Source organism: Lactuca virosa, chromosome 1 (genome assembly GCF_052849685.1).
Source record: "Lactuca virosa cultivar CGN04683 chromosome 1, Lactuca_virosa_CGN04683_v6, whole genome shotgun sequence".
Taxonomy (NCBI): Eukaryota; Viridiplantae; Streptophyta; class Magnoliopsida; order Asterales; family Asteraceae; genus Lactuca; species Lactuca virosa.
In genome coordinates, this window is record NC_136426.1 from 334,930,123 (window position 1) to 334,942,374 (window position 12,252).

The window sequence follows — 12,252 nt, forward strand, 5'->3', positions numbered from 1 at the left end:
GTAACCAAGCATACAAACTACTATGTTTCATATACTACAACAAGATACAGTAACAAACAATTTAGTTAATTCTATAATTCCTTAGTTTATGCATCAGGGTTATGTATGAAGAATATTCGATAGACAGTGGAGTATGTGGTTTCCGCCTCATTTCCTGTTCCTTGTTTGGTTGTGTACTTAGGGAAGATCCACATAATCAACTGTTTGTTCGATATTGGTTTATACATGGCTAGCATGAACTAAGTGGTCATAGATGGGACTGATATTATCACACTTTTACTAAAGAAAATATTGGAATTTCTTGGAAACATGCGAACATTTTTACAGAGTCATCAACAGGTTTTCATTACAAAAACATCGCTTATGAACTCGCCAACTTTATGCTGATACTCTTTCAAAACTGCTTGTATTCTCAGGAAATCAGTAGACAGGTACCTCCTGGAGTTTTGAGAAGACGGGGCGTATAGAGTCACATATTTTTCTTTTGATTATACTTTTAATGTATAAAAACAAGAATCAAACAGATTTAAATACCTTTTTTCATAGATGTATTCAATGTAATGGTTGTGTTTACTATGATTACTATGATGCAATTGTTGTGATACTACATATGACGTCATCCACCCTTGAACGTTTCCGCCGTTCTGGTTTGGGGGTGTGACATATCGCGTCTTCTCGGTGCTTGATAGCAGAAATTGCGGAATCAGTTTGGTGTTCTAGTCATGAATTGAGTTCAGTTCGGGTGTTCAGTCGAGTGTGTGATAGACTCTGAGGATATTTGGATTGATAAATTGAGGGTACGGTATCAGACTGCGGTTGTGTTAGAGGGAAAGTGTTGTAAGACTGCGGGGGTAGCCGTGGCATTCACTAGTGGTTAGATGGTGTGAGAAGTGTTGTGAGACTGCGAGATGATTCGTAGCATTCACAGATTCTTTTAGATGGTTAGGTCAAGGTGGGCTTATTTGCAAGATTGAGGGTAGACCATATCATAATTGGAATCAGGAATCGGTAGGTCGTTGGAGACCGGACATGATGTAAGACTACAATATTCTGGTAGCTTTCACTTTTTATATCTGATTCGATGGCGTCAGGTTGTTAGGCTGTTATGATCGAATGGATCAGAAGGATTGATGGGGCCAGGAGTGGCGATATAGTTAGGGCGGTATTGACGACTTGGGTTTTCAGGTGTGCAAAAAGTATCTGTTTGTGTTTGTAGATCTATGTGCGGGTATTGAGTATGCTGCTATGCTATAACTGTTGGATTAATGTCTAAGTCCATAACTATATTTGGTATGTACTTGACCCGACCCGGCATGGTCCATTTGGGTTGCACTTCACCGGCACAATTTATATGGATAGTCTTTTGAGAATAGTATATTTATGATTTATGTTAATATATTATAAGTTCTAATATATTAATATGGAATCATATTATTTAATTAGTATTGATCAAGAATTAATTTAGAATTAATTAAGTGATCAAAAAGAACTAATTAAATATGGACTCTTATATATATGGAATGGGCCAAGTTCATTTAGTTTGGGCTAAGCTTTCATGGATGGTCCATGGAGCTTTTAACCCATGGATCCTATGTAAATGAAAGGTCATGGGTATTAGGGTTTACATGGATGTAACCCTAATCCTCCATAATATATAAAGGGGTCCTTGGCTCACAAAATTGCACAAGTGTGTGAAAATAAGTGTGGGCCGATTTTAGTGTGCATACATATTCTCACAAATTCTTCCAAGGTGTTTTGGTGATTTGTGATTCCATTTGAGGCTTCCACACTATTGGGGCTAAGCTCTTAAAGCTTGAAGACATCAAGCTACATCAAAAGGTATGTCATCTAACTAGAACTTTGTAGTATAAATGCTTCATAATATTCTAGTTAGGATGAAACCTTGGAATAGTTAATATGTTCATGTATAATAGAGAAAACATAGATCCAAGGTTTATAGGGTTGCATGTACACCATAGGAGTGTTAGAATGCTCAAAAACCAACAGTGGTATCAGAGCCATGAGTTGTTTTCTATTATATTTGATGCAAATGTATTTTTTTTTTCAAGTTGAAGGAAAAAAAAAAAAAAAACATGAAGTTTGTCAAATTTTATGATAATTACTTGATTTTATGAAAAACTAATTATTTATAAAATTTGAGTCACTTTACTACATGAGTTGAATTAGGTCAAATTTAGTAAAAGATAAAATGATATGATTACTTTATTAGTTTTAAAAGTTTGATCTAAAGAGTTTTTTGAAACCTCCATAACTTATGGATATGAAAAAGTTTTTAAAAAAATTGATTCAAAGTTTTTTTATGGAGTTACAAAACTTGGTCTTAATGTTTTAAAGAATTCCATAACTTGTTCTTAAGTTATGGAACATGAAAAGTTTCATCATAAAACAAGTATTTAACTCCATAAGTTATGAAATCCAAAAGTTTTCAAGAGTTACAAAACTTGCCCTCAAGTTTTGGAATTTGGAAAAAGTTTTTTATGATTAAAAAAAAGAATTGAATTCTAAAAATCTTGGGTTCATAACTTAAACAATTAATTAAATGGTTTTAATTTTGAATTTAATAATTGGAATTATGATGTTTTTATTGAATAATTCAATTAACTCTTATGGACTTTATTAATAGATAATTAAAGTGTTTAATTAAAAGAGAATTAATAATTCCATAATGACATGGTTTAAATTTAATTAAATTAAGAGTATAGTTTAATTAATAGATTAAACCACCAAGTATTTTAAATGTGTAAAATACACCCTTATACTATTATAATATTAAAAGTTTAATATATTATATGTATAAGAGCAAGTCGTCTTACCATTAGTAGGCCCCATTCACGAAGCCGGTCTATTAGGGGGGTATAAGGTTACTGCCTATAAAATGACAGTTTAATGGGTGTCCACTCTCACCCACCGCTTCCTTGACTGGTGGAGGGTCGTTAGCCGAACAGGTAGGACAAGCACTATAATTCTCCCTTCATTATAAGTATAATGATAAATACTAAGTAACTAAACACTTATAAATTCCCAATCTTAGTTACTTAGGAAAATGTGAATAAGGTGCTAATCCATGAAATTACACTTTGCACTTTGTTTAAGCTGTTAGTGGAGCGTGTGTGGTTAACCGGCACACTAACCTGGACTTAACAAGGTAGGCAAAGGGTAACTTAATGTTTATCATAGTATCGTTGGAGCGTGTGTGGTTAACCGGCACATCGATTGAGGGGTAAATATTAAGGGTACCAAGTATATTTGCATGGTTACTTCACACCTTGTTTTGTGATCCTCGGCATCCCAGTCACAAAACCTGAAGGGCACACTCGATATTGAAACATGCCATTGAAAAGTTCAATGAATCTCAAAAAAATCTAGGAGTTTCAAAACCAATTAAAACCTAATAATACATTTCGTTTATCTTGGTGGAAATTGGTGAATCGTCATTCACCTACCTTCAAATATTTTATAGCTTGGATTACGGCATCCCTCTTCCAAGTTATAAAATAGTTTGTTGGGTCCTAGCCTTAATATATCATATTGGGTGTTATATTAAGGACTTAAATCAACTTTACATGAATTTCTCCCATTGTTGATGTATGGTTTAGACAACAATGATCTTCCCAAACCAAGCTTTCCTAATGAATATGACTTCCCGAGTTTGGCTCATGGAAGTCATACTTCTCTTCTTCCACCTCCTCCAATTATTCTCCCTAACCCACAAGTTCAAGGTCACTCAAGCCCTAATGGCAAGCAAGGTCTATGTGTGATCACATCTTAGAGATGAAGTCACATATTGACAAGCCGGGAGAGTTGGGTGTCAAAGTCTTGAGAAAGTTGGATGTTCAATCACTTTCTAAGTCACATAGTGAGTTCCTTTGGGACTACTATGAAACAGACTATGACATGAACCTTAATGATCATACATATTTGCTTGATGCTGCTAAATTAACAATGACTTGGGGCATTGGTAAAGCAAAATTTGATTGGAAGATCAACTTCCCAAACTTCCATGGACATTGACAATGGTAACATTAGAAGTCCAGAAAAGCTTTCTCTTCCCAACGGAAAGGGATCGACCATGGTCAAGTCGTTTGACCTAATGGTAAAGAGAAAGGATAAGTCTAAGATAGTCTCATGTGCCATTTCCAAAGAGTCCATATGTTTCTTTTGCCAAAAGAAGGAGCATTGGCTGCGAAGCTGCCAGATTTACCTGAAAGATCTGGTAAAGTCAAAAGTTTGACTCTACTTCAGGTATAGTCCATTGTGTAACTCTATTAAGTTCCTACTTGGAGATTCTTATTACATGATGTGACTGGGTCACATATTGATGTCTTAAGAATCAAAGAAAGGAGAGGAAGCTTAAAGGAAGTATATGCTGATTCTAATCGCGAAGATGGATTTCGGTCGCATGGTTCGGTGATCAGAATTTTGGGCTGTTACTTAAAGAGTTATGATATATATTGCTTAGGAATATATAACAACAAGGTTTTCATATGGATTGTAAGGATAAGAAGTTTTTCCGCAAAGTTTTAAAATAAAAGAAAAAGGTTTTATTTTTATTTATTTTAAGTATCCTTACAATGGCATTTGTGAAAAATTGTTGCTTATATGATTCCATTAAGAGCAATATTGGAAAATGGATTTGATTCTTTCATTTGTGGTAGTGTCTAAATTTGCCAAATAAGGAAAGATTCTCATCACCCAAGTTTCAAATTGGACCGAAACTCGAAATCATGCAAGTTGTATAGTATGATGAATGAGAACTTTTAGCTTTGGAAAAATTAAGACTAATTCCTTATGTGAACAAGGAAAGGACTAAAGGATCGAGTACACATTCTTGTGCACTGGTCAAGTCCACCACAAAAGATCGATAAGACTATTCATTATGATTTACTAAAGCTTAGTAAATATGGTTATACTTACAAGTTTAAGTATAATTCTGAAACATTGGAAAAGATTCAATGTATGTCAGAACGAATGAGAAGAATCAAATTAGGCAGAAAGATAAAAGTTTCTCAAATCTGAAAAGATGGGAGAGTACTTTAGTATCATGTTTTGTGATCATCTTAATGATTAAAAAACTATATCACAATTAGTCCTCTAAGGTCATCTTAGTGCATTCTAATGGCTAAGAAGAAGAGTCTTGAATTGTTGAAGTGGTTAAATCAAGGAGATGAGTCATACTTTGTTCCAAAACAAGTCTTAGAGTCATACTCCAAGATTATAACTTGAGTGACACGCCTTAAAGAAGGTTTATAACACTAGTCAAATGTAAGAGTAGATTATGTTCTACTCTTGTATATTTGAAATTGGTAAGTTGTGATGTTTTGGATAAAACAGAGACCAACTAAGGCTAATTGTGTGAAGTGTTTGTCTTGATAAAGAATCCGCACTATCTCTTGAATATTTGGCAAGATAGTCTTATATGTCAAGAGGATAATGGGAGTCTTAAAGATCCTAAAAAGAATTTCAAGAACTAATCAAGAATAAAACCTGAGGTTCTTCACTAGCACACGACTTGAGGTTTATAACCTATCGTGTTGACATATTCTGTGCCCATTCCAGTTAAAGTTGGCTTTGCATAGGAGTTTTGAAAGTTCTCAATTGGTTGCATAACAACTTGGAAGCAATGGCAGGCCCTGTACTGCTAGGTGGCAAGAAGTTAAGATTGCATAAGTTCAATCCATATGAGTTTGGATTTGTCATTATCCTTGTGTTGTGACTATGGTTTGGACGATTCACATGGATAAGAACACATACACCATAAAATCTAAGGGTCATAAGGTTTCTCTCCGATTCATGAAAATGATGGTGAGGAAACACTTCCACCAAGTAGATTTGAAGCAGATGGCAAAAGGTCTAAACAATTGAGACTATGATTACGACATCGCTATCTAAGGAAAGGTGTATGATTTTGATAAAGTTTTATCAAAGCATCTCGTATCAGAAATCTAAACTTTGGTAAGAAAGTCAATAAAGTATTGATTTCTAGAAGTCCAACTGATTTCTGAGTATATGTCAAAGCTAGTGGGAGCATAAGTGTTATGCTAATAATCATCATGTTAGTGGGAACATGATAATTATTGTTAGTGTTGGAAGTTAGCAATGTTAATTATATACTTCATTTCAGTTCTAAAGGCTTAGATTGAGATCCTAATCATCTTTAGTCAAGAATATATATGAATTTAATGTTGGATTGGTTCAACTTAAGGAAATTCTATTTATTGCGTTCTCAAAATCCGATTATGATTACGACATCCCTCTTCATAGTCAAATTTTGAAAACATGGCAAATAAAAATATTGTAGCAAAAGACTGGTCTAGAATCATGTCTTTATGTGAGACATCATGAATCGTGTACCATTTGCTTTGGGTACAGGATCGATTGCATGTGCTATAATATTTGTCATTTCTAAATTTTTCCAAATGCCCAGAGGCATTAAGAAGGGAAAAGGTCTAGAATTGGATATGACTAAAATGATTAAGCAATTGTCGAGGACAATCTGAGGTTTACCAAAGATTGGTTGCTCAGGGACAGTTGGAAGTATAGTGCTAATTTTGGAAGGACCATATTGATATATTCTGAAAAGAGGCATCTCTTATTCAGAAGTGATAGTCAAAATGAGAATATGGAGTTGTCTCCATAGGTGGAAGTTATCTGTGTAAGATTAGAAAACTTAATGCAAGAAGCATGTCCAAAGCAATGTACTTTGAATATGAGACTTAGTTTCCATGGAGTTGATCTCCATTGGAATACCTTATAATGACTGTTGACAAGTCTTTGTGACTTTGTACATATTCATTACAGGAGGGTCAGTGCATATAAGTTTAAAATCTAAACAGATTTCGATAAATGATAGAAATTTGAAATTGTCACATTTTTCGATAAGGATTTGGGAGTGTGAAATTATAATCATTGAAATTATGTTCTATTGGTTTATTTCACAAAGTAAGGATCATAGACAAACATAGAGTGCATACTTGGTGTATGGCAAAGCTATTGTTTAGGAAAAACATACTGTACATGCTTGGAGCATGGGACAACTAGTGTTTTTATTTCAAGTATAAAGTTGATAAAACCGAAACAATGAATAATGATTAATCAGTATGGTGATAAATAAAAGTGTTTATTTATATTCATAGGGTTTGATACCATATTTGATTCATTTATTCTTGTGTTTCACTTTGCATGTTTTGACTTCCAGAATAACTAAGTCGCTCTTCCTGAATGATTAAGTTATTCAAACCATCCACAGTCGGTTATATGTTGGAAGTAGATATGAATCAAGACTGTCATGGGTTGGTTTGTAGAGGTCCAAGTTGGTGGACAAAGTGGTGCTACAACACTCATGAGTGCTCATAAGTTCTGAGTATTGGATTCAACCCGCGCTCATTTGAATCACTTCATGGATTTTATCACGAGTGATCATGAGACGATAATATCTTATATTCTTCAAACCTAGAGATATGAGTTGTTACTATGAGTTGGTTATACATTGATTGCATGAAAACGCATTTGGTAACTCGATGTTATAAAACGTGCCTTTGTGTATGATTCAACAAGTAGTCGAACAAGCCATATGAGTCGAAGTTTATCCATTCCTTTTACCTTCGGGATAAAAGCGATATCTGTGGGCCCCTCGATGATTTAGCGATGACACATGTGGGTGCTTGGCCAAGCCAGGACTGATTTGATTTGTTCAATCAGTCAGTCATCATAAATCGAAAATCAGGAAACAACAAATGGACAGAGAGAATGATTATAATCCATGTCTCAGTCCATATGATATCTAGAATGGAGGAATATATGATCCCTTATCTAATGGAGAAGTCATTGACAAGGTCAGAGTTCGACAGCGGGTTTAAGAGCTACGATTGTCAGTTAGGTTTTGAAGTCGTACTCAATAATAGTTTTAGACTTATCCAAGTGGGAGACTGTTGGATTAATGTCTAAGTCCATAACTATATTTGGTATGTACTTGACCCGACCCGGCATGGTCAATTTGGGTTGCACTTCACCGACACAATTTATATGGATAATCTTTTGAGAATAGTGTATTTATGATTTATATTAATATATTATAAGTTCTAATATATTAATATGGAATCATATTATTTAATTAGTATTGATCAAGAATTAATTTAGAATTAATTAAGTGATCAAAAAGAACTAATTAAATATGGACTCTTATATATATGGAATGGGCCAAGTTCATTTAGGTTGGGCTAAGCTTTCATGGATGGTCCATGGATCTTTTAACCAATGGATCCTATGTAAATGAAAGGTCATGGCTATTAGGGTTTACATGGATGTAACCCTAATCCTCCATAATATATAAAGGGGTCCTTGGCTCACAAAATTGGCACAAGTGTGTGAAAATAAGAGTGAGCTGATTTTAGTGTGCATACATATTCTCTCAAGTTCTTCCAAGGTGTTTTGGTGATTTGTGATTCCATTTGAGGCTTCCACACTATTGGGGCTAAGCTCTTAAAGCTTGAAGACATCAAGCTACATCAAAAGGTATGTCATCTAACTAGAACTTTGTAGTATAGGTGCTTCATAATATGCTAGTTAGGATGAAACCTTGGAATAGTTAATATTTGCATGTATAATAGAGAAAACATAGATCCAAGGTTTATAGGGTTGCATGTACACCATAGGAGTGTTAGAATGCTCAAAACCCAACAATAACAGTCAGTAGGTTTGTCCCCAAGTATTGAACATGTTGATGGAGTATGCTGAAGACTTTGTATGGGTTTTGTTAGCTATTTGATCAGGTTCTGAGTATTTATGTGTTATGGGGTAGCAACTTGTTCTACAAGTGGATAGTGTAGGGTGATGTTTCAGCACTATGACACCTGTTGGTGTTGTGAAGGACACTATTTAGGCCTTCTTAGGCAATGGAGGAGGTGAGTACCTCCAGGATGAAGTGTTGGACATCTGAAGTGACGACAGTTGTGTCGATAGGTTATCGGGAGCATACCAGAATCTTGTTGTGGGCTCAGAAACAAGCCAGACCTATGTTAAGAACCATGTAAGGGTATTCCAGTCATAGGCAGAGGGGATAGAGATTGTGTTGGTTATGACTCCGGTAGGAGCGCGTTCGGATTGGATGTATTGTTGAGATTCAGGGGAGTTGCACTCGGTTGTGACGAATCAGAGGATGGTGGATGAGACGAAAGTATAGATCCTTGGATGTCAAGTTATGCGTAGACCCGAGTTATGTTCATAGAGGTATTCCAATCTAGGGTATTCCATCCTGAGGATGACCGGGCCCTATGATTGATTGGCCATGATATGTATGGTATTCCAACCAGAGGGTTGACTGGGCCAAACATGTGTATGATACAAGGGTATTCCATCCTACGGATGACTGGACCCAGCGTAGGCATTCCTAGTATTCCAGCCCGAGGCTGATTGGGCCAGGCATGTATGTTCGTGTTTATTAGTGGATTAATTTTGTATGATATTTTGGGAGCTGAAGGACGCATTATCCTGTCAGCACAAAGGGTTCGCTTCAGGAAGAGGGAAAGTTGGGTTTCCGATACCTTTGAGTCATCCGGATTTTGCCAGGTTGGCAAAGTGGCATGTAGGTTAGACCTTTTGAAAATGTCCGGTGGGATTCACATCGCCATTCACGTTTGACGGCTGCAAAGGCATATATTGGGTGAGTAGGTGGTTGTATCGCTGGGTGATGTTCAGGTCCGAGAGCACTTGAACTATCTATGGGAAACCAGTGGTAGCATCGGAAAGGATCCAAGTAGACTTGGGAGTCAGAGTCCAAGATGCGGGAGGATCATCGTGAATGGTTCACCGCAGCAGGGTTCTAGGACGAAGCCTAGTTTAAGTGGGGGAGAATTGTAACATCCCAAGATTTGTCATTTATAGTCCCTGGGGATAGGAGGGTGAAGCCATGAAAGTCTAAGGGCTGAATTGCAAATACTGGGTTCAGGAGGAGTACGCTGCGCGTACATAAGGGTACGCGGAGCGTACTAGGCGCTCCCTAGTACGCTGGGCGTACACTTGTGTACGATGGACGTACTCATGGAAGAAGGAAACCCTAATATTTAGGGTTTTGGGAATATATAAGCATCATTAGGAAAACAAAACCCTCCCTTACCCTAGCCTCCACTGCTTAGAGTCGTTTTCCCCAAACCCTAGCCATTTCCATGAGTGTTTGAGCTTTTTGAGTGTTTCTTGAGTGTTTTAAGAAGAAGGTGTTGCATCAAGGAGTTGGAGAAGAAGATCAAGTTTGTAGATCTGAAGTTGATTTGTTCCCTAGAAGCTCCAGAAGGGAAAAATCTTGGAACTTTATACTTGTATGAGATAGATCTAGTCATTTTAGCTTTATTGAAGCATTATTGTCCTAAAAGTCCCAAAATGGTGCATGTTCTGATTTGGATGAAATGAGTTGTCCTTCCAGATCTTAGAAGAGGTCCTAAGTGATAAAAATGGTGTCCCAATAGCTAGATTTGTCTCATGCGTGAAGTAGGAACGTCTTAATGGATTAAGACCATGTGTTAAGAACTTTCTAGACGTCCAAAGTGATAAAGTTCGAGACTTTATAGTCCTATGGCACATTTGGTCAATGGATATGGAGTTTGGGCTTAAGCGCATAAGCCATTAAGAACTTATTAGGGTTTTGGTGAAACCCCGCGTACGCCCAACGTAAATCCAGTACGCCCAGCGTACTAGGTTAACCACCCTGATGGTGGTCAACATCAGGACGATTACTCCCCGCGTACGTCTTCTGTTGGGCCTTTGGCATTTGGGCTTCGGGTTTTGGGCTATTTATGGACTAATTGGTTTGGGCCTTTGCTGGACTTTATGGATATTATGTTTTGGGCCAAGTCTTGTTAAGGGATCTTGGAATTAGGCCCAATTAGGGAGTGGGGCCCAATTTGGTAAATTGGGCCAATAATGGGTTTTGCATAAGGATTTTCAAGGTTATGGACTTGGTATTGGGCCTTGGCACAATAAAGAGAATGGACATGAGGGATTGTGGGGATCCTTAGTCAAGATTTTTATGTTGTGTAATGACTTGGCATTTATTACGTGATAGTTCGGGATTTCCAGCGAGATAGTGATTGGGGAGTTCGATTCTTTAGTTTAGATCGGCATTTCCAGGTGAGTTATCCTCACTATACTCAAGGGTCTAAGGCACCAAGGCCGACCCTTTGGATTATTATCCTAGTTATCTTGTAATTACGTGTTGTGATGCTATGTTAGATATGTATCCTGGTTTTAGGATGATGTTATGATCATCGATCTGTTAGGTCTGTATGACTATCTATATGTGCTAGTTTACATGGTTTAAAGGATCTTAGGCTGAAGGGTTGGGTTCTGCTTCACAGCTCTTGTCTGAGTCTAACCGTTATGGAATCAAGTACTTTAGCCTATGATTGTTTACACTATGGGGCATGTATACTTAGTGACATGTAGTTTGGTCTGACTGTTTGTATGCTGGTAGGAGATTACCTGTTATATGTGCACCTGATTGATTGGTAGTTGAGGTTATTCCATCCCGAGGATGATATGACCCTATTATGTTGTCTTTATAGACTGTTATATGATTATCTGATATAGGTGAACATGTTCGATTAGTATGTTGGCATTCCAACCCGATGGTTGAGGGCCTGGGGTATTCCAACCCGATGGTTGAGGGCCTGGGGTATTCCATCTCGATGGATGATTGGACCCATAATATCGGTTATATATGTATTGTGTGGGTGGGCATTCCAACCCGATGGTTGTGGGCCCAGACTATTCCATCCCGAGGATGATTGGACTCGTAGTATGTGGGCACTCCAACTCAATGGTTGAGGGCATGGGGTATTCCATCCCGATGGATGATTGGACCCATAATATGTTGTTTGTTATTGTATGTGTATTTTTGTGTGTATGGGTATTTTGGGGGTAACTCACTAAGCCTTCGAGCTTACAGTTTCAGTTCATTGTTTCAGGTTCAACGGATGACCGCGGGAAGGCGAAGGCGTGACCGTACACTTCCTCGATTTATGATTATGATTTATAGGAACTATGATGTTTAAACTATTTTGAAAAGAAATTGTAATAACTGAATGGTTTTATATGATTTAAAAAGTTTTAAATTGGCTCAAATTTTATCGATGTTACAAATTAAATATATGGGGACTGATTATGTAAATCATTCATTCTTATAATGTGGACTTTTGATCCATAGTTCTTTATGTTGGGATAAACCCATGTGGTGACCCATGG